General features: G+C 38.1%; 1 protein-coding gene and 1 long non-coding RNA gene across 3 annotated transcripts in view; one reads left to right on the top strand and one right to left on the bottom strand.

Moving 5' to 3' along the window:
• Positions 1-4,600, top strand: part of LOC110218813 (uncharacterized) — a 92,533-nt gene extending 87,933 nt beyond the window's left edge. Inside the window, exons 3-4 of the long non-coding RNA XR_002327418.2 lie at positions 3,771-3,854; positions 4,506-4,600. This is a non-coding gene — a long non-coding RNA (uncharacterized LOC110218813). The remainder of the gene's footprint in view (positions 1-3,770; positions 3,855-4,505) is intronic.
• The window catches only part of MAMDC2 (MAM domain containing 2), a 222,146-nt gene that overhangs the window by 165,827 nt on the left and 35,028 nt on the right, over positions 1-21,291 (bottom strand). The gene's annotated exons all lie outside the window — the stretch shown is intronic.

The following is a 21,291-nucleotide window of genomic DNA, read 5'->3' as shown; positions in this document are numbered from 1 at the left end:
AGCAGTACTGATATCCTTTGGCTTATCCCTACTCTGAGCATGTCCCACTCAGAAAGCAGTCTCTGTGTGAAAGAAAATTGATTGCCATGTACCTTGTGAAGGGGAGCATGTGTTTGACAAGATATTTATAACAACTTAGATATTTCACAAATTTACTAAGACAAATTTTCTCTGTCCCTGAAAGATTCCTCCCCCACTTTTCCCAACCCACAAAAACTATGCTGTCCTCATTTCCTGTCATACCTAGTCTTGACCCTATAAATGATCAGCTTCAATAATCCCCTGTCTTTCACCCTGGAATCCTTTGCTCCCTTCATTTCCCCCCATTTCTTCTATTCAAACTCTCAGCTATGAGTGTCTCTTCTGTTTCTCCTCTCAAATGGCTAGATGTTGCTAGAGGAAATCAATGCAACTGTGCTGACTGCGTACCCACCAAATTCATGCTATCTAACTTCAAATGGTTCCTCAGTGCTACATGAAAATCCTTCGCTTCATCTCTTATTGCCTCTCTGTTGTGGGGAGTATGCCATTCCCCACAGCAGCTGTTCTAAACCTTTGTTTTTCTCAAGCTCTCAACTTCAGTGCCCTTCACTCTCAACAGATGACTTCACCTCCTATTTTCCAGAGAAGGCTAATGCCATCCTACTCCTCTAAACCTCTCTATATCTACATCCAGCCTCTCTTCCTTCTCTCTGATCTCAGATGAAAGATGGCCCTTCTTGCCAATAGTAACTAGAGTGGTACAGTAGATCAGATCATTTCTCTGTGACCTTGGGTAAGTCATCGAGACCTCTCTGGGTCTTAGCTTTTTCATCTGATAAAATGAGAGGGTTGGAGGTCCCTTCTAGCTCTAAAATTAGAATCTTATACCTTTGATCCTGTCTCTTCTATGACTACTGCTTCATCAGTCATTCCATCTCATAAATCTTCAGTTTCTATTGGCTCTTCTATCTTAGCTTTCAAATCCTACCATTTGGAATAACAAAAGCAAAGGCACATTTTCTCTCTCTCTCTCTCTCTCTCTCTCTCTCTCTCTCTCTCTCTCTCTCTCTCTCTCTCTCTCTCTTTCTCTCTCTCTCTCTCTCTCTCTCTCTCCATTACATTATTACATTACAGACAGCAATAAGATGAAGCATCTTAAAGAGGGCAAGAATCCTGTACAATGCCATAATCTTCTAAAACTTCAGTACTCAGATGGCCCTTCTCCTACCCTAGGTTCTCAGTTTCTCAACATCCTCAACTCTCATGACTTCTGCCTTTATTGTACTTTTAGCTACTTGTCAAGGTAGTCATACCTTAGACTTCACTATCACTCAAAACTGCCACCTCCAAGATTCAAACCTCCAAAATTCCTTTCTGATCACCATTTCCTGTCCTTCCATGTTCAGTCATGTCTGATTCTTCATGACCCCATTTGGGGTTTTCTTGGCAAAGATACTGGAGTGGTTTGCCATTTCCTTCCACAGCTCATTTCATGGATGAGGAAACTGAGGCAAACAGGGTTAAGTGACATGCTCAGGGTCATACAACCAGTAAGTCTCTGAAACTGGATTTAAACTCAGGAAGAGGAGTGCTCCTGAGTCCAGGCCTGGCACTCTACCCAGTGTACCACCTAGCTGCCCTCTTGTCCTTCTAGCTCTCCCATAATCTCATTCTCCCTGACCTTTCTCTTTATTCTCATGAAACCTTCCACCTCTCTAATCTCTTTCTGCTCTAGGTATGCATCACCCCTCCCTTTATGATCTTCATTTACATTTCTTCATAGTCTTTCTCCTTAGAAAGGTGTTTGAGCAATGTGGTCTTCTCCACCTTTGACCTCATTCTATTCCCATAAATCTAATCCCCAATACTAAGTAACTCCCATCATGCACCTTCTCTGCTGTTCTTCCCAATGTCTGGTAAGGAAGTAAACAAATTGTGTTAAATCCACTACAATTAATGAATGAATGAATGAATGAGCATTTATTAAATACTTACTTTAACCTCAACTATGTTTTTACTGCTGCAAGCCAATCCTTTTAGTTATTCTGTTGACTCTGTTTCACATCTTAACAGCAATTCTTAATCTTCTCATTTTTTACTCTAATCTTTTAAAAAATAATTCTTCTCCTTGACTGTGATATCTCTTCAAGTTTTCCTCCTTTTTCTTTACTCCCTCACTGTTAAAATTCTGGATAGAATAGTTTATACTCACTACTATTTGCTCACCACCCACTCACTAAATTCCCTATAACACCTTTCTTTCCCATCACTCAGCTGAAAGCACTCTCTCCAATGATATCCTAATTGCAAAATACCATAGCTTTTTCTAAGTTCTCTTCCTTGAACTCTCTGCAGCATTTGACCCTGTTGATTCTCCCATACTCCTTGATACACTTTTCTCCCTTGGCGTCAGTGATACCATACTCTCCTGGTTGTCTTCCCACATCTCCAACCATTCCTCCCTTGTCTCTTATGCTGGTTTCTTCCTCTCTGGGCTGCCTATGTCAGAGCATGCCACAAGTCTCTGTTCTCTCTGTGTTCTTTCTCCTTTAACAAATTCATTCATCTCCAAGGCCTTAGTATTGCATCTCTGTGAATTACTATCCAACCTCTATCTCCATCTCCAACTCCTCTGGAGTTTCAATTTCAACACAGTTTCAACTGCCTGTTGAACATCTTAACCTAGCTGTGTTGCTGACGCCTCAAGCTCAACATTTCATGAACAGAGCTCACCATCTTCCTCCCAAACCTTTCTTTTCCCTTGTCTTATTTGTATTGATGGCACACCCATTCTTCCACTCACACAGACCCAAAATTTTGTAATCATCTTTTTTTCTTGACTCCCACCCATATGGATAGAGTGCTGGACTTGGAATTAGGTTCAAGTCTATCTCAGAAACTTACTAGCTCCATGACACTTTGGGCAAGTTGCTTAACCTTGGGCTTCAGTTTCCTCATCAATAAAATGAAGGGGTTGGATTTGATGACTTCTTAGGGCTTTTCCACATCTTAATATATGATACTGTGATCTAATCAGTTTTCAAACCCACTGGCAGAGCGGATGGATGAGAACAATTCGTTCCAGCCACCACAAAAGCCTAAAGGAGATGCTATGGAGTGCTTAGAGCTTGATCAGACATTGAAGATGCCAAGGTCATCCTCTCCATCCTAGGCCACTGCCAGTCATCCTGACTTTTGTCTTCAAAGACTCAGGAGGAGAGAGTGAAGCTGAGGACTTTGTGCAACTCTGCTTCGCTTAAATCCAATTCACACTGCAAATCAAAACATAATCCATAATGTCATTGGTCCTCTTTGAAAATAAAGAACAAATCACCATAATTTATTCATTCCTTTAAATTTCTACTCCCACTACTCTAGTATACACCCTCTCATCTGTACTATTGTACCATTATAATGGCTTCTTAACTGGTTGGTTCCCATTCAGTCTTTCCCTTTCTCTTTTGCTCCACAAAACCCTCAAAATAAATCTCCTTAGACATAGTTCTGACCTTGTCACTCATCTGCTCAAAAACCATCTGTGGCTCCCCATTGCCTATAGAATAAAATCCAAACTACTTGTTCTTGCAGTTGAGGTCTTTTACAATCTGCCACCAACCTACTTTTCCAGCCTTATTTCACACTGTTCCTTTTTGCTCAATCTGTGCTCCCACCAAACTGTACTATTTGTCATTCCCCAATTTCATCCTGGTTCCTCTAATCTCTCTGCAGTTGCACTCACCCTTCTCTAGCTTAGAACAAGCTACTTCTTCATCTTTGTTTTCTTTAAGGCCCAGATCAAATGCCACATGCTCCAGAAATCCTTCCTTGATGCCTTCTACTAGAAGTGATCCTTACCTCCTTGAATTTCCCAGGTATGTCTACTTGTTCTCTCTTATGCACTAAACATTGTCCCTTGAATTTTAATTATTTATCGACATGGCTTAGTCCTGCTCATAGAAATGGGGCCGAACCTTTCATTTTAATCTTTGTATGCGCACAGGAACTTGGCATGGTGTCCTGCACATAGTAAACACTTAAGAAATGATTGCTGAATTTGTTGACATGAACGTACTCAGTGGAAACTGCCTATACATATTTGTAAAGGAGGAGGGAAAATCTATTGAAGAATTCCCATCATGGCTACCCAACTTAAGAATCTAATTCACTGAGTGCAGCTCTCTTTCTGCTTATTCTTAAAAAAAAATTGTGAGGTCTTGCAGCAATTTTGGTAAAACTTTGAGGGAAAAAGTTGCAAGAATTACTTAAAGATCATACATAGTCCATTATACTCTGACTGGGGACTATGTGTATGAAGCTGAGTATTCTAGTCATGTGGCTCAATTCTCATTCTCTTCCCTGTTTTCTGCTTGTAGAACCTTCCTTGACTTCAGAGAGAGTCCCAGATACATGTTAGGGGTGAGAAAGTGCTTATAAGTCAATGTCAAATGACTTGTCTAGACACCCAGGCCACACAGCTGGTTTATGATCAAAGGTAAAGATCCTCTTTTTTTTTTTCCATTTAGGTCTTCCAAGGTGTAAGAATGGAAATGCTCCTGGGAGAAACATGATTCTTTTTCTACACTGATACCCAGCTAAATAAATGTTATTTAAAATAGAATTCAACCGTATTTTAAATCATCACCTGAAATATTTACATATAGCTGACACGTTAGCCTTTAAAAATAAGGTTTTCTCCAGTGATTTTAAATTCTCCTGCAAGAATGCATTTGTTTTAAGCCTTAACATTTCATGTTCCACAAATAGAAATCCCATAAGTTAGGATATGAATTAGACTTTTAATCAAAAAACACTTTTCAATGGCAAAAAAGCTTGCAGTAATAATGTTTTATTCCAGATGTTCCCTCCAAAATTAGAAAGTTGATGCATATGTTTTCTGGATAACTAGTTTGTAATAGCTGTTATTAACTTCTTGAATCGCTTACCAATCCTCAGAGATTTTGACTGTGGTAGGTTTTTTCATTTAATATTCCCATTATAGTGCACAGACAGATGTAAATGTTAACTAAGCATTTGCTTAAAGGGATAGAGATTGGACCTGCGATTTCATTGGTCTGAAGAGCTCCTGGTGAGGATCTTTTGCTATGAATATAGCCTTCCCAATGTGAAAAATGATTTTTCTTAGTAATCATTATCTTGGAGATAGAATTTTGCCCAGCCCCTTCTTCTAAAGTTGTTTTTCTTCAGAAGGACATTACAGATAATGAGATTGCATTGAGTCTCCTTATCTTGGTCAAACCCTAATCTAGGCTCAGAAGTAATTTAATCAAAGGTATAGAAGCTCCATTGTGTTCTGCTCAGGCTTGGGTGGAGACAGATTCTTTTGTCTACATAACCCAAGGCTGGGAGTGGTCTGGAGGTCAAATGATGATGGGGTGATATCAGTCCCTGCTGAAAACACATATACACTGTGCACCCCAACCCCATGTGCATGCCTCGTGCTTTGAGAGAAATAAAACAGACCAAACTCTTGGAGGTTGACACCTGGAACTAAGAGTCTTAGAAAATTGCTTAGATTAAGGAGAGATGACTTGCCCTACATCACACAGCTTGTATTTAGAAGAGGTGGGACTTAAATATAGGTCTTCCTGGCTCTGAAGCTGGCTTTCTAACTGCTACACTACACGGTCTCTCACTTGTTTAAAAGTTTTGTGAAGATTAAAAAATTCTGAGATATAGTTTCTGGGTAATTTAATAATTTTATTAATAAGGCCAGCACAGTATTGTTAAAAGGATGGTCATTTGGCCATCTCTCTTAGACCAAAGACTTCTAATGGTGGTGGGCTCACAGTTTATATGCCCTTCAAAGAGTAGGTGTTCCTGAGGGGTGCCAATCAACTCTGATTGGTTGACACAATGGGAGGTGAGCTATATTAAAATGAGGGTCTTGGGGTATGTGACTTAGGTCACCCAAATCTTGGTCAAATAGACATCAATTTCCATATCACCTGTCTTGACAAAAGGGAGAATCTACCTGTCTGAGCAAACACAATGAGCAGGAATACATGCATTAGCCCAAACGTAGAATTTCTTTTACTGTCTGATTATATCTTGGTCTGGGTAAATCTTTAGGAGAGATTTTCCACAGTGGTTGGTTTCTGGATAAGAAAGTAGAAAAAGGGAAAAACCTTCGACCTAATATAATAATTAGTTATTAAATACAAGAGAGAAACATTCATTTCTCATAGTTTTATTAACCTGAACAATAAATGCTGACAAACTTGTATCATCTCAATACAGTTTCATTTCCAACAAGTGTGATATAATTTTGGAGTGTTGGACTGTGAAGTTTTAATCCCAGATTCCAGTTTCAGATCTTCCATTAACTCACTATATGACCTAAGGAACTCATTTCACTTTGTCTGAGACTCAGTTTCCTAAGTTGTAAAACAAGAAGGTTGGAAGAAATTATCTCTAAGGGCTCTTCCAGATATAAAATTATATGATCTATCATTTAGATTTAGATGCTTTATCATACACTGAAATATTTGCTAACATGTCCAGAAAACAGACTGTGCAGGTTAATAAACATTTCCTCAAGACTCCCTTATCTAAAAAATAAAAAAATCACTTAATGCCAAGATACCTTCAGGATATAATCTGATGTCTCTCTTTCCTTTCACTGCCAAATTCCTGGGAATAGAGGGTGGATAGCTAGTTATACTTGTTTCCTCAACTTCCTCTCCTCTTATTCACTCCTCAATCCTTGGAATCTGGTCTTTGACCATGTTGTTTGTTGTTATTCAGTCTTTTCCATCCTGTTGACTCTTCCTGGCCCCATTTGGAGTTTTCTTGGCAAAGACACTGAAGTAGTTTGCCATTTTCTTCTCTAGCTCATTGTACAGATAAGGAAACTAAAGCAAACAGGGTTAAGTGACTTGCCCAGGGTCACAAAGCTTGAAAGTGAGGCCAGATTTGAACTCAGGAAGATGAGTCTTCCTGACTTCTGGCCCCGTACTCTATCCACTGTGCCACCTAGCTGTCCCCAACTTAAACTACTCTCTCAAAAATGATCAATGAACTAATAGCCAAATCTAATGTCATTTTTAAAAAAAATCCTTAGCCTCATTGGCCACTCTGTCCTCCAGGATATTATCTCCTGGGTCTTCCATGACATACTTCTGTCTTGGCCAGCCCACTCCTTTGTCTCTTTAGTAGATCTTCATCCTTGTACTGCTCCCAATTGTGGCTGAATATGTTTGCTGTGTCCTGGGACTTCTTCCCTTCTATCTTAACAACTTCTAGTGCTTTTGTGAGGATCAAATAATGCCGTATAAATATTAAAGCATTATATAATTGTTAGCTATTAGTATAATAATATCTAGCATTTATATAACTATTGTGTGCCAGCCACAGTGTTAAATGCTTTACAAATATTATCTCATTTGATCTTTACAAACTAATTACAAAGGACATATGAAGGAGGATGCTATCTGCATCCAGAGAAAGAACTGATAAATAGAAGTATGTATAGAACAATTTTACATATATACATATTTATGTCCAATGATACCCATCTATAGGGTAGGGTTAGGGTTAGGGAGGGAAGAAAAAAAGGAAAAAAGAGAAATTTACATGATAACTTTATTATACATTTAAAAGAAATACGAAGTTGTATATTTGATTTGCTATTTCATGTGCAATCATCTTTTTAAAAATTGTTATAGAAATGCTTGTTTTATTTCATAAATTAAAAAATAAAATAAGTAAAAAATTTTAAAAATGATCCTGGGATGTAGGGGCTATTATAAATGAGGAAACTCAGGCAAATAGAAATTAAGCGATTTGTTCAAGGTCACATAGCTAGTGTCTGAGGCAGAATTTGCACTCAGATCTTCCTGACTCCAGGCCCAGTGCCCTATTTATTGTGCCACCTAACTGCCTTGTTATCATTATTATTGATGACTCCATCAATAATGAACTCATCCATGAGCATGATGGATTCAGTTTCTATAGGCTTCAGAGAGTTGATTGTTAAATTTTAGTGTTAACATTTACACTTTGGGAATCTGTAAACCCTACAAAATTAGAGTTTGATATAATGTTTGGTTGATTGCTTAGACTTGTGAAAGTGAGGAAGAAAAATTTTAATACTGCAGATCAAACTTATAAGTGTGTCATATGTACATAGTTTTTATTTTGGTCCAGAGAGCTGGTTGTTAAATATTTGCCAACATACACTTCTGAATTCAACCATGAGTTCAGGTATTATTATGCAGGTATCCAGCCCTAGTCTCTCTGCAGAGATCCAGTTCCATATTACCAACTGCAAATCTTACATTTCCATTTAGACAACCAGGTTGGTTGGCTGTTGCCCTTTGTTCTCGGAGAAGACAACCAGAATGACATCACGATGCTATAGTCAAGTTACAGTGTGTCTGACTGTGGCTGGTCAGATCAATATGAACTTGGAATGCTCTTCCACAGGTCGGGCACAAATAATTCGTGTGAGCATTTGGGGTGGATTCTCTGAATCTGTGCATCTTGCATTTCCTTTGAGCTGTTTCAATTCTGCTTTGCTCATACAGCACCTTTTCTCATGTGGTCCTTTTTCTCATGAGAGTGTCCTTGTACTGTTTCTTCTGACCACCATGTGAACGATTGCCCTGTGTGAGTTCTCCATAAAATAGTATTTTTGGCAAGTGTACATTTTGCATTCGAACAACATGGCCAGCCCATCAGAGTTGCACTCTCTGAAGCAGAGTTTGAATGCTTGGCAGTTTAGTTCAAGAAAGGACCTCAGTGTCTAGTGTCCTATCCTGCCAGGTGATCTTCAGAATTTTTCTAAGACAATTCAAATGGAAGTTACTCAGTTTCCTGGCATGGCGCTGGTATACAACAATGAGGCATACAACAATGAGGTCAGCACAATGGCTCTGTAGACCTTCAGTCTGGTAGTCAGTCTAATAATGTCTCTTCTCTCCTATACTTTCCTACCAAGCTTCCCAAACACTGAGCTTCTCAAATTCAGCAAGTTCAAAACTGTACTCATTATCTTCAACAGCCCCACCACTTCCTTACTTCTCTCTTTCTATTAAGAGCACCATCATCTTTCCAGGTACCCAGGTCTGCAACATTGGGGTCATCCTTAACTCTTCACTTTCACTCACATTCCATATCCAAACCAGTTATTAAATCTTGTCAATTCTATCATCACAACATCTCTCACATTTGTATCTTTCTCTATACTCACATAGCCATTACCATAGTTAAGGCTTTTATCACCTCAGTTTAGATTATTGCAACAGCTTCCTATTTCATTTCCCTTCCTCTGTTCTCCCCCTTTTCCAGTTCATTCTCTTTCCATATATCTGCTAAAGTGATTTTCCTAAGTCTGACTATATTGATACTCCTAAGTTTAACCATATCCATTACCAGTATCTATATATCTCTGCTCAAAAAAAAAATTATTAAGATATATTATCACCAGTGGCTCCCTCTAGCCTCTGAGATAAAAAGCAAATTCCTCTCGTTGGCATTTAAAGCTCTCCAAAATCTGGTTCCCACCCACTTTTATGGGCTTCTTACACATTACACCTTTTCATTCACTCTACAACCCAGACAACTAGACTATTTGCATTCACTGAACACAAAATTCTATCTCAGCACAGGCTGTCTCCCCTTTTCCCCACTTCCTTCTCATTTAGCTATGACTCCTAGAATCCTTAGCTCATTTCAAAGCTTAGCTCTAGGGCTAACATCTACATGAAGTCTTTCCTGATCCCCTCTGCAGCTGGTATTTCCTACCCCTAGCCCAATTCCATTGAACTTACTTTGTTATGTGTATATCTGTATGTAAACCAGGCCAAGCTCAGGTCATTCTACATGAGTCACTCCCTAATTGCTGGAAAGAATACTGACACAACATTGTGTGACTCAATGAAGAGAATAATTGGTGTGAGAGCTTTGGAGAGGAAAGATGTTTCTTTTTCTTTGAAAGAAACATGTGGTACCCCACTCCTTGAGGTCTAAGACAGAGAGAGACAGAGACAGAAAGAGAAAGAGAGAGAGACAGAGAGAGGGAAACAGAGAGACAGAGAAAGGGAGACAGAGAGACAGAGAGAAAGAGACAGAAAGAGAGGAGATGGAGAGACAGACAGACAGACTTTGGAAGCTGTAGACATGTAGGGGAAACCAATTTCTTTTTTTTTTGGGGGGGGAACCAATTTCTCAATATGCCCCTGATTTCTAGCTTGCTTTCTTAGAGACTGGGAAATTTTCTGAAGGGTGAGATCAGAGTCTCTCATGTTTAAGATAAGATCTCATTTTGCACCCATCTAAAGAGCTCATTTACTTTGTATGTTTTATGGCACATCATAATCTGTATGAGTGACTTATGTTTTCTGTCTCTTTGGATCAATGAGTCTACTAATTATTAACTATTGGTGATGAGTTTCTTTTGTTGTTATAACTAGTCTTTGGTGGGAAGGAGTAAAGCTTAGGGATATGCTGGATTTTTTCTTTTCTTTTTCTTTTTGTAACAGGTATTTGGTGGGAAGGAATTAAGACTGTGAGTGTAAGCTTGAAATGACGAGTCTCTCACACAGTTAAGTGCTCAATAAATGTTTGCTGAACAAGTGAGGAATAAGGCATTTGTTAAGTACCTACCAGATGACTGGAACTGCGCTTAAGTGCCAGAGATACAAAAATAAGCAATCAAGAGAGTCTCTGCCCTCAATGAGCTTACATTGTAATGGAAGATGACAACCCATAAAGGGAACAAGAAAAAGGGTGGGCTCGTGTTTGGGTTTATCTTGTCTCAGGCAAGATAAGGGAAAAGTTCAACTGTCAAAGCCCAGAATCCTAGGGGAAGACTCCATGTTTAAGTGGGAGGAAGATGAGGATGCTGGTTGGAAAGCAGGTGGAATGATTTGGAAACAAATGAATGAAACCATGCATAGGAAGTGAGAGTGAGAGACTTGAATGGTACATTGGTACCACTGAGATAACAGAGAAACAAGAAGGCACATGCCATTTTGACAGGTAGCTCTCTGAGGTCAATTCATAGAAAAAACATAGGCATGGACACATTATACAGGATGAAAAAACAAGGATATCTACTCTGCTGGTTGGGGCACTAATCCTGAAGAAATCACAAATCAATCAGAAAATCAGAAATAACTGATTTTTTTAGCTTTCTGGTTAGAGAGGTGCTTTCTCTTTGTGTATATTGGCAGGGGGTGAGGGTTGGGTGGGAAGGGGAAGCTTCAAGAAAGAGATCTTGCAAAAGAATGTAACTAGAATTTAAAAGAAGTGAATTAGATGTTAAAATTCTGATTTATAATATTAGATAAACAAATCCAAAGTTTATTTCTAATCCACTGAAGCTCTGAGAGAATTCTTCACTGATTGCCACAGTGCCTCCAAAATAAACATGCTGTTAATTTCACATTTATCTCAGCAGTGCCTTAAATTCAATTCACTCTTTAAATGAGGAAAGGCCATTAACTAGGCTGACAATAGAAGATAAATCACATCATCTGAGACCTACTGGGAACAGAGAAGGAACCCAGTGTTGATTGGGTTGATTCCCTGAATCACATACATTAAGAATAATTTAAAGATAAAACAATTTTGAAACTCCACATTTAAGAAAATTCATAGCCCTGTCTGCATTGGCCAAGAGAAAAGAAGTTACACACTTATTCAGTGACTTTGCTGCATAAATTAATTGTCTACATGGATCATTCAGGGAAAAAGATATCAAAATCCCTCCTTCAGTTTCATTTCTGAAAATATCGGGATCAATTTCCTCAACTTCCCATATTGCATCAATTGTATAGATGTAGTTTCAAAGCCATTGCAATACTACATAAAGTAATCATGCAATTTACATAAATAATAAGTATCTGCCGTGGAACAGTGTAGTGACAATGAACTCAATAGGTGCTCAGTAAACATGAACTGGTAATGATAAATTATAATGAAAGCGTGTCTGTCCTCCTAGTCCTATAGTAATAGAGAGCTCATGTTCAATTAAGATCCAGTTTCATTCCTATCTCTTCCACTGCCTTCACTAGAAAAAATATTGAATAAATAATGAACACAAATATTGTTCATTGATTCTCAGCATGTCCCAAAATAACTTTGGGGGCCTCAACAGTACAGCATTTCTACATAAAGTCCCAAACTGTTCAGTTATCCATAATCATCTACCCAGGACAGCTTGCTTTCTGCCCTGTGCTGCTCTCCTCAGCCCATCTCAAATAGCATACTTCCAGACCAAACCTTGAGACCATGCCACCCTTTCTAGGTGAATTAATATACTCAGCTTTAGAATTTGACCCTGGGTGAGAGTGAGTATTAACTCACCTAATCCACTACATATAGACCTATGGTTCCAGACCATACTTCATATCCATTTACCCTGGACATCTTACCATATGTATCCTGCTGCTATCCCACCCTCTTCTCCCCCGTCCCCAACCAGGTGCTTTCCACATCTTGTTCTGGGTTGGGGAAAGTGAATTCAATACTAACATTGAGGTGACTCAATTAACTACCCTCAGATCCACACATCATTCTTGTTACAAAAATTTCCTTCCATTGCCACTTATGTGCCTCAGTTTCCCTGTCTATAAAATGAGGGGGTTGGACTAGATGTTCTCTAAGGTCCCTTTAAGCTTTAAATTAATGATTCTGTGATCCTCTGTGTTGTTCTGCCCATTACATTGTCAGTTCTTAGAGGACAGGGACTTTTGGCATTTGTATTCCAAGCACCTGGCATAGTGATTAGCACATAGTAGGTATTTAACAAATGCTTTCACATAAATGTACTCATTCATTTATTAATCCAGCACCACCTTATCACAGTAATATATATATCATTTCTGTCATGGATCTAATTCACTGTTCTGGATCTAATTCTCAGCAATAAGGACAAATCGGTTGCTTAGGTAAGAGAAACTGATCACTTCACTTTAAAATTTGTGATAAATTAGAGGAAAACTAAGAAAAGCCTAATTCTAAATTTTAGGAGAGAAGATTTCAAAAAATTCAGATTGAAAGGAAAAGGAAATTTGGACTAAAGTTCTACAGTGAAAGTCATGAACAAGGAGAGATGGGAAGTTTTCAAGAATCAAGTTCTGAAGACACAAAGAGACAGTTCTAATAAGATGGAAAAGAGATTGAGGTAGATGGATAGGAAACTCAACAACCAGCTGATATTTTAAAAAGACACATAACAGAATATGAAAGAAATGGTGAGTAATAGAAATAAGTACAAAAAAAATTCAAGGAAAAGTCCTTGAAAAATAATGTTAGGATAATGACTAAAGCTCAGAATAAGTTCAAGCTGGTGAGAAAAGCTAGGGATAACGAAAAAAGGGTGTGTTTTGTTTTGCAAGTTATATTGTGGAAGAGAAAAAAGACCACTGGAAGTCTACAAAATAGAAGACAACAACTTGTAGGTCACAATGTGGAGAGGATTGTTTTTTAGGTATTGGTCAGACTAGATTAGGAAGAGTAGGAAGGAAGGACTAAAAGGCTCTTTTAACTCTGGGTTTCAATGATTCCCTTATTTCATTTTGCCATTTGAACTTTTGGAGCTTACTTAACTCAAGAATTTGGTGCGAGATTTTATTGTGAAGTTTGATTTCATATATACATATATATATGTATGTATACCTATGGAGGCATATATATATGTATAGCTTTCTATATGTACAGATATATAGCTAACTCTATATAGCCATGTATTCATATAGAGAGCTCTTTCTATCTCTCTGTATCCATCCATCTATCCATCCCCACAAAGCCTATTCCAATGCCTCATTGTGCCATGGAAGTGATTGGTCTTCAGTTCTTGGGGGCTAGGCAACTTGCGCACATTCTTTGATTTTGGAATGGCTTTTATCTAAGGACTAACCTACCTAGTTTAGTAGAGAGAAGCTCATCACCATTAGGATGCCCACTCAGTGAGGCCCTGTAGGCACTCCTATTTGTAGATGATCGAGTGCTGAGGGCCTTAAGCCCCCCCAACGTTACAGTTCCTTCCCAAGATCCATGATTTCTTAAAAGAAATCACCCTAACAATCTCTATGGGTGAGGGAACCCAACTAGACTGATGAATAATGCTTGTTGTCCAGATTATGGCATCAAGGTGAATAAGTAATCCATTGAATTAGCACATAAGCACTGCAAAGAGGCAATGAATGGGGCCCATAATTGACTAAAAGGAACAGAGCAGACTGGTGTGCTTTTGGGGATATGCACAATGTGTTCAATGATCCCAATATGCATTCTAGCATAAAAACCCATTGTTTTTTACACAAACATTTCTTGGTGTTGCTTTATGGTTGCAAATTTTGGAATACCACATCTCTTAAAAATGAAAGAGCAATGGATAGATACTCATGATGGCCACCAGTAGACGGCAAGATGTTCACAATGATGACCTACATCAAAGGTGTAGCCTCAGGGGTTTCATCAATATTATATCCCTTACATGATAACTGGAAAAGGAGATGGGTTGAGAGTAAGGGTAAGGGCTAGAAGAAAGGCTGAGTATTCCATGGAAACTATGCAATGCAAAAACACCTAGAGGAAGGTTCTCCAGCAAGTTGGGTAAATCCTTTGGGGATGATATGCGAGAGAACATGAACAAAAAATGTACAGAGTGAGAAGGTTTTGATCTGCACCGGGAAATAACCATATTGGTGAGATCAAAGATGCATTGAGTCATTAACTGAGCCCACAGTGAAGCCAATGCAATAGTGTAAGAAGCAGTAATGAGGAAGAAGTATAGCTAATCTTCTACACCACTCTCCCAATGGAATCCTGGGTAGAGATAAGTAATAATTTCCCTAGTGTTGGGCTCCCTATGGAGAGTACATCCTAACCTACTTTGTGTTGCCCTCCTCTAACCTTAAACCACTGCTCCCAGCTCCTCTATGACTCTTGTCTCACTCTCTGACATTTTTTACTGAGAACACCAGCTTGATTGATGTGGCATTCTCTTTGCTCTTTTAGATCATGACTTAGACTGTAATTCTCTATTCCTCCCCTATCCCTACCCTTATCCCCAGGAAGGTTCTCTCTTTCAGACCATGTCTTTAGTCATTGGCCCCTATTGGCCCCATCCCTATGAGAGAAGCAAGTATCTGACATATATGATACAGAAGAACATTTTTTCCCTCCTATGCCCAACCCAGCTGACATTTTCCATCATTTTGGAGGTTTCAGCAGCTATTATTTTTCTTCTCAATATTTTTTGGATAACTGAGATGATTTTCAAATGAGGGGAAGTGTGCTAAGTGTGTATGGGCTGGGAGGAGGGAAGCAATGGCTTTGTAGCCAGAGAGAGTCCAAGTAACTTAACCTATTTGGGCCTCAGTTTCCTCACCTGAAAAATGAAGGGATCACACTAGGTGGCCTCTAAAGTTCCTTCAGGTTCATAATCTGTGATCCTATGATCCAAATATTCCCACAGCAGCACCAACAGAACCTTTGAGGCAATATCATATCTGCTAATAGGTGTTGAAAATAATTAACATATTTAAATTTTCATGCACAACTAATTAGAAAATTTCTTAAAATTCAGCATGCCATTTTGTATTTGCGCTATAAGCAATTTCACACAAGGTATGTCTTACACTGATTTAATTATATAGGGAGTAATTGCCACAGGCATTTGAACACCCTAAAATCACTTTCCAAATTAGCCTTGAGATCTCAGTCATTTTCAGCTGTAAGAGCTTACTTTAAAGGCATTTAAAAATAGAAGCTTTCCAAATCCTTTATACTTAACCCTTTTAAATACATAATGGTTTATGTAGAAAGTCTACAATCATATTATGTTCATTCCTATGACAATTTGTGATAACTACAAAGAAAACAATCCTGACTCTTTTCTAGGAGAGTTGTGCTTTGAAACCTCTCTTACTATAAAAATGATTCACCCCTAGCAGTCTGAATTTGGTTTATCCTGTGTGATAGGAATCATTTTCTGAGTGACACAGCCCCTGCCCCAAACAATCCACTTTGGGACAGTCTTCTCAAGGAATGTGCCAACCACTGGCTGACATTTCCCCCTCCCCTGCAGACCTCTGTTCTGTTCATACATATTGGAGATCCTTACCAGAGCTTATTGGACACCTTCCAGGAGTTGGCAAGCGATCATATGACTCAAATGTGTCCCTTCTGAAGGAAATGCAAATTCGCTTCTGTCAAAGGACTTTTATCTCCCTTGGTTTGATATAGAGCCAAGATAGCATTTTGGAAAGAATGATGGGCTTCAGAGCTGGGAGACCTGAATTCAATGTGTGGCTCTCACACTTCCTAATTGGCAAGTCACCTTTCTATTCCCTCATCTGCAAAATGGGAATCATAATAATTGCATTACTTAGCCTATAGGGGTGTTCTGAGAAAAAAAAACACTTTATGAACCTTAAAGAACAGGAGGCCAAGTAACCTGTTATTACATCAATGTCTTGAACTCCTTCCACAAATGCAGCTTTCAACCTGGCTATACCTTATGTCTTACCTTATAATTTGGGTCTTTCCTAAGTCTCAAAGAGGCACAGTGAAATCACACAGTATGAAGAGACAAGATTTGAACTCAGGTCTGCCCGACTCCAAGACCAATATGCTACCTAGTATGAAATGCTGCCTTCTCTAATCTTTATTTTTTGGGCTGTGATTCCACTGAGATGTGAAATATGCATATGGTATATCTCTGCACAGTGAGAAGTCTCCCTTTACCCACCCCCACCCCCCTTGTACTCTCATCACCTACTCTTTGACTTAGAACCCTAGAGAGTTGTAGGGGAACTAAGAGGTTAAGAGACTTGTCTAGGGTGACATAATGAGTAAATGTCAGAGACAGAATTTGAACTCAGTTCTTCCTGACACCAAGTTAAATACATTATACACTAGATCATGCTGCCTACTCTGATTTTGCTTGGACTACAACTGTGATTTCATGAGTATATGAAATACAGTATATGATCTATCTCCACACAATGAAAAGCCTTCCTCTACAAATGCAAATCACCACCTACTTTGCAACTCAAAGCTTTATTGTGCTGTTTGTGGGCACTAAAAGGTTAAGTGACTTGCCTAGATCCCACAGCCAGAGGCAATATTTTAATCCAGGTCTTTTTGTGTTACTGTGTGGCTGACATTTAGTAAGCTCTTAATAAATGATTTTTCATTCATTCATTCATTCATTATTCATTCATTCATTCATTCATTGATCCAGAGGTCAACTCTTTATCAACAATGCCATTGCTACCTGTCTCCTCTAATTATGCCTACTACTGTCTTTTTATGTCACTATTTCCAATTGTGGGCTTTTTTTTTACATGTTATCCCTTTGTATTTAAAGAATGGATAACACCATCAATACATTTGTGAATACATTTCTTCTGCTGCTAATACAAATAGGATGAAGAGAAGTACAGATTCATAGAATCCTAGCTTGGAAAAGTACCACAAAGGTTATCATGTCCAAAATGTTTCTAAGCAGGAACCTTAACATTCTCATGCCAGTGACTTTAAAAGGAATTTTTGGAACCTTACCTATTCAAATATTAAGGATTTTCTCCCCATTTAGAATGTGAGATCTCTTAAAGCCAGGGATTGTATTTTTTATAGTAAGTGCTTATTGAGTGCCATTACAACATGATACTGGTGAGGAACCCTTCGTGAAAAAACAAGAAAGGTCAGGTCTCTCAGAATACATGTTACAGAGGCATTTTAAACTATGATCTCTATTTTTAACCTAATTTTTCCTTTACTATGGATAAATGCAATTAATATTGGGGGGTGGGAAAGGAGAACCAAGGTTAATTTCTTTCTACAAGTGAAATGATTTGATTTTTGACATTTTCAAATAAAAGGAATGTCTGCAAATGAATTTATTGTAAAATTAAACTATAAAGCTTAAAGGATCCTAGATTTAAAGATAGAAAGGACCTCATAGATCACCTAGTACAACCCCACTTTTAAACAGATGAAGAAACTAAAGTCTAAGGAGGTTAAGTGAATTATTGAATATTACATTAGAAGTAAATAGCTAAGCTGGAATTTGAACCCAGGTTATCTGATCCAAAATCCAGCACTCTTTCAACTGTACTACAATGCTTCCATGATTAAAAGGGAGGCATCTCTGTCATGGAAAAAGTGTATATATTTGCATATGTGTACATATATATGTATACGTATGCATAAACATATATACATACATACAGAGAGAGAAAGAGAGAGAGTCATATAGTGACTGAATCACAGATTTAGAACTGAAAAGGACTTCACAAGTCATCTCTACCATCTCATTTTATAAATGAAGAAACAGGCTCGGAGACGTTAATTGATTTGCCCAAGGTCACATAGGTAGTTTGCAACAGAAATGGGGTTAAAACCCAGGCCCTCTGGAGACAGCTAGGTAGTGCAGTAGATAGAGTGCTGGACCTGAAGTCAGGAAGATTCATCTGGCCTCAGACACTTACTAGTTGTGTGACCCTGGGCCAATCACTTAACCCTGTTTGCCATAGTTCTTCATCTGTAAAAATGAGCTGGAGAGGGAAAAGGAAAATCACTCCAGTATCTTTGCTAAGAAAACTCCAAATGGGGTTACAAAGAGTTGGATACAACTCAAATGACTGAACAACAACAATCTCTGACTCTAAATCCAGCATTCTTTCCACTGTATCATGCTATTCACATGATCAAAATGAAGTGAGAGGAAATCTTATTATAAGAAGGTAATTTGTAAATTATACATGTGACCCTGAGAAAGCCATTTCTAGGTACTTCATTTTACTCAAACTCAAAGTAAGGTAGTAGAAAATGAGTATATTTGCCAAAGTGCCTAGTATTATGGTGAGGAACTTTTTTGATGCTTTGTCATCTGACCTGAATGAAAATTCTCTGTGCTCCTATTACTAAATATATGAAGTGTAGTCTTCCAATAATCACTCTTCTTAGCCTGAGTGACTAATGGTTTATGCCAGATAAATAGTGAAAAATGCTCTTACAAAGAAATCAATCTGCTATTTCTATGTAGGGTCAAGAAATTTTTCCCTCAGTGTTCTTTGTATTTTGGTAGAAGATAAAGCATTAAAGGAATGAATCCTTGAGGGTGGAATTTCAGGAATCAACAGGCAAAGTAAGGGAGATTTTCTTTTTATCATTGATCTTTCCAATGAACCTGAAGTCATGACATGTATCCAACTACCTCTTTTACCCATTTGATGTACTAACAATCAACTCAGTTTATATGGGTTATTGCATATAACTAATAATAACAACTACCAAAACTTCCAAAATCATCACTTTAGCCAACAGTTCAACCCCCTCTTCCACTAAACTTTTTTTTTTTGGTGAGGCAATCGGGGTTAAGTGACTTGCCCAGGATCACACAGCTAGTTAAGTGTCAAGTGTCTGAGGTCAAATTTGAACTCAGGTCCTCCTGACTCCAAGGCTAGGGCTCTATTCTCTGAGCCACTTAGCTGCCCCTTCCACTGAACTTTTTAGCAGACTCAAGGACAGGGCAAGAAAAAAGATGGATTTGAGTTAAATGATTTTTCTTGTCTTGTTCCAACTTTTGGTGGAGTTATTCCTAATTGATGAAATAGACACAAACAGGATGAGGCAGAGAAAATAGAAAATATAAGAGGACAGCAAAATAAGTGAGGAGAAACAAGGAACCTATATGACATCTTCTTAATAATAATTGTTGAAAATGACTGAATTAGATAACAGGTTACATACAACAAGATTCCTTCTATTCATTACTAATTCTCAAAACCTTCCCAAAAGAAGAATTGTGTGCTAGAGGTAGAGTAAATAGAGCTGAATCCACTGAATAAGAAAGCAAGAAGTAACAAAGTAACAGCCTTATGAATTGACACTGGAAATACTAACCTTTAAATGTATTCACTCAGTATCCCTCTCTCACCAACTTCCATACTCTGACAGGGCACACAAATTGATGCACAAGCTTTCCCATACAGGGATTCCTATCCTGCTGCAAAAGCTCTTATATGTCACATTGCTTTTATGCCCCCTGCCCTGTTGCAGAAAGCAACCTTCCCTGATTCTACCTAGATATGTGAGTAAGTGAGGAGTATGAGAGGAGAGCTGAGGAGGGGAGATTGAAATTTTCTTCTTCATGGAGCCCTGAGGTTACAGAGATTCTGCCCAAACCCCTCAACCCACCCCCCTCAACCTTGAAAAAGGGGGAAAGTTGATTTAGCCTAGCCAGACAAGGAAAGAATGAGAACAAAAGATGAAACTGGAGAAATGATTCTGTGTGATGACCTATACTGGACCTGAAGGAAAGGAGACTCAAATAAATCTGGGTTCATTCTTTTCTCCCCAGAAACTACTTAGGGCAAGGATAGAATCTCATGAAAAGTGAATTTCTCAGTGTGGAAAGAGGTTGAGACATCTTTGTGGGTCAGCTCCAGGGGAATATGCATCATCAAAGAAGTTAGGCATTGGATCACAGGAGAACACAGAAGATTTCATGGGGCAAATAATTCAATTAAAGACTCTGAATACAAATTAATAAAATACTAAATGTAAATAAAGAAAATACTAAAATTAGAAGGATAAGTATTAAAACATCAAAACATTACAAACATATCTTAAGTACTACAAGATAAAATAAATTGAACCAAATGTGTGATTAGACAAAGAACCCTATAGAGTCCTAAAAGCACACAGAGTCATAGTTTCAAGTGTTTCAAAACAGTAATTAAAAGCACAAAAGAAAAGGGTAGAAGAGAACAAATGTCAGAACTTATGGCCTGCATAGAAGAAATAATTATCAGAGTAAAAAAAAAAACCTGAATCATAGTGACAAGTCTCTCCAAAGCAGCAAAAGAGAATAATTATTTAAAAAACAGATATACTGATGTGAAGGACAATCTGGGAAAATGGAAGCATATGGCAGTAACAGTTAAAGAATACATGATTTCTATTGAAAAAAGCCCATTGATTTTGAAGATGGAATGCACAAAGATAATTATTGAGGAATACAGGTCTCTCAGAAAAACATGACAGACTGAAAAAGCTGAATGCCATAAGTGCACAAAAAAAACATGAAAACAACCCAGAACTTCTTAATACAGAAAAAAAACCCCCTACCAATCTTAAGAATTTCTAGATTGCCTCTAGGGCACAAACCCTATGCTTCACACTCCAGGACAAATAGTAGTTAAATTTAAAATTTTCAATGATACAAAGAAAAATTTTACAAGTAACCAGGAATAAAACTTCAAATACAAAGGAAAGGAATTTTTAATAATAAAAATCTATTCTGAACTCACTAGAAAATGAAGAAGG

This window comes from Phascolarctos cinereus, unplaced genomic scaffold, assembly GCF_003287225.1.
Source record: "Phascolarctos cinereus isolate Bilbo 61053 unplaced genomic scaffold, phaCin_HiC Scaffold_4;HRSCAF=312, whole genome shotgun sequence".
In the NCBI taxonomy this organism is placed as follows: Eukaryota; Metazoa; Chordata; class Mammalia; order Diprotodontia; family Phascolarctidae; genus Phascolarctos; species Phascolarctos cinereus.
Note: the sequence above shows the minus strand (reverse complement) of the source record. Positions and strands in the feature narration are given on the sequence as shown.